Genomic DNA, 2,502 nt, shown 5'->3' with positions numbered 1-2,502 from the left:
TGTTTCACACTTCTATTGAATCTGGGCTTTTAGACTTTGACCAATAAAATGCAGTGGAAGTGATGTTTTATCACTTAGTCCAGATCTCAAGATGCCTTGCAGCTTGCACTTGCACTCTCATGTTGGCCTGAGACCTCTTTGTGAATAAGTTTGAGATGGGCTGCTGGAGATGTCAGTGGATGAGAACTGAGGTGCCCCAGCCAAGAGCTAGCACTAATTGCCCGGCATATGGGGAAGGCCACCTTGGACTGTGCAATCCCAGTTGAGCTTCTGGAAGCTGTTGCTGCAGCTGCATGAGTGACCTCAGGTAAAACTAGCAAAAGAACTGCCTAGCTGAGCTCAGCCCAAATTGCTGGCCTATAGAATCAAGAGCAGATGAAATGGTTCTTGTTTCAAGCTACTAAGTTTTGGAATGATTTGTAACATTACAATAAATGATTGATACAGTGGATCTTGTGTCAGAAGTTTGAAGCTTTGGTTGCTTACTATCTGTTGCCTCTGCCAAATCACTTGATTCAAAGAGCTCCTGCTTTTTTTCTTTGTAAAATGTGGATATTTTACTTATCTTTTACTATCAGTTCCAGGTTTCAAGTTTTTAGTTTCGACTTAATAAAAATCCGATTCAAAGATGCAAAAGGAATAAAAGGAATTTGTCAGCTTAAGTAATTGAAAAGTCCAGGGTCTGATCTGGCTTCAAGTATGACTTAATCCAAGGACTCAAGTGATGATATCAGAGGTTTGTTGACTCCACCTCTCCCCCTGCACCTCAGCTTCATTCTCAAGCAGGCTCTTCCCAAGTGGAACCCTCTTTGCTTCTCAAGGCTTAATTTACCCAACAGCCCTAACTCAGGAGGAAGATGGACTCTCATTGGATTGAGTAGAAGTATGTGGCCACCCTGAAGTCAATAGGGCCAGAAGCCTGAGATGCTCCAAGCAGACAAGGCTGGAACATATGTGTATGAAAAGCCAGGGAAGTGAAGAAGCCGAGACAAGGAGAAAGGGTCAGGCTCCTCAAGACCATCTGGGGAGATTAGTACAGAGGAGAAGTGGAGTGCTGTTACTAGGAGAAAAGAAATGGAAGCTGAGCAGGTAGAAAATAACAAGTGTTCATTTCCTATTGCATATAGGCTTGTTGAGCAGATAACAGTAATAGCTTATGTTTATTAAATGTTTATTAGATGCTTACCTGGCGCTGCTCTAAGAATTTCACTCTTTTTAACTCCTTTTTACCTTCTCAATTTAAGAGTAGGAGCCAGTTACTATTCCATTTACAAATGAAGAAACTGAGGCACTAAGTTGTTTGTAGTCAAGCAGGTATAAGTAANATCTATGGGTGATTGTTTAAGACAGTATTTGACAGGGCCTTCCAGACTATCCCAAGAGGGGCTGGAGCCAGTTCACCGGCCACTATAGGGTCCATAGCCAAGAATGAGGTCTGTCTGCCTTTGGCTGATGCATGAGTGGGAAGACTACTTCCAGGTTACTTGGTATATAGCATTGGATCCCACAACTCCCTCAAAGACATTTTTGTGGATGAATACCAAATTTTTGTTGTTAGAATGGCAGTAAAAAACAAGGGACATCTTATGCTACCATGATGCTGATATCTCCATAAGTGTTTGCTTTTAAAGATAAGTTAATTATAGAAAGAAATTTCAAAAAGAAAATAATTAAATAATTAAGGAAGAAAAACAGTACAGTCTTAAGACAATCATTAAAATATTTTAGTGTATTTCCTTCTAATTACTTTAACATGTTATGAAGTTGAGCTAAGACTATGTATTTAAGTTTATGTTCTGATTTTTACCTTACAAAGTAAAGTAAGCTTTTTCCTTATGTCTTCATAAACATCATTTAAAGGGTTATGCCATTTAAATAATAACCTACTGTATCAATAGTGTTTCATCATATTGTTTAATTTGCTATTATACATACTATTGCAAGGAACACCTTCATAGATATTTTTGAGGGATTTCCATTTCTGACTATCTCTATTTTAAGAGACTACTGAAAGTTTAATTTCTGGGCCAAAAGATACAAATGTTTTTGAGGTTCTTGATACATACTGACCAATTGTTTTTTAGAACACTTACACCAATTTGTATTCTACTGGCAGCAAATGAGTACCCATTTCCCTACATGTTCACCAGCATTTAGTAACATCAAGGAATATTTTGCATGTGAAATTTCTCTTTTATTTGTTTGCTTTATTAGGGAGTTAGGTTGTAGAGACATTATACAAATGAAAAATTAGCCATTTCAGCAAATTTTGAGAGCTTGTTTACTAACAGAAAATCATAAACATAAAACCTAAACTCATTGCTTTCACATATTTTATATTTATTTGAAGTCCTCTTGTTTTCTGCAATTGTGGAAATCATTATTATGGCTGCATAAAAATGATTTTAGGTTTTCACATGTCCAATTTGAAAAACATCTTTGTGAATAGCAACATAATATTCCACTAAATGACTATATAATTATTTAGTTGATCCCCTATAG

The sequence above is a fragment of the Hipposideros armiger genome, unplaced genomic scaffold, assembly GCF_001890085.2.
Source record: "Hipposideros armiger isolate ML-2016 unplaced genomic scaffold, ASM189008v1 scaffold_487, whole genome shotgun sequence".
Classification (NCBI taxonomy): domain Eukaryota; kingdom Metazoa; phylum Chordata; class Mammalia; order Chiroptera; family Hipposideridae; genus Hipposideros; species Hipposideros armiger.
This window is presented reverse-complemented; position numbering follows the sequence as displayed.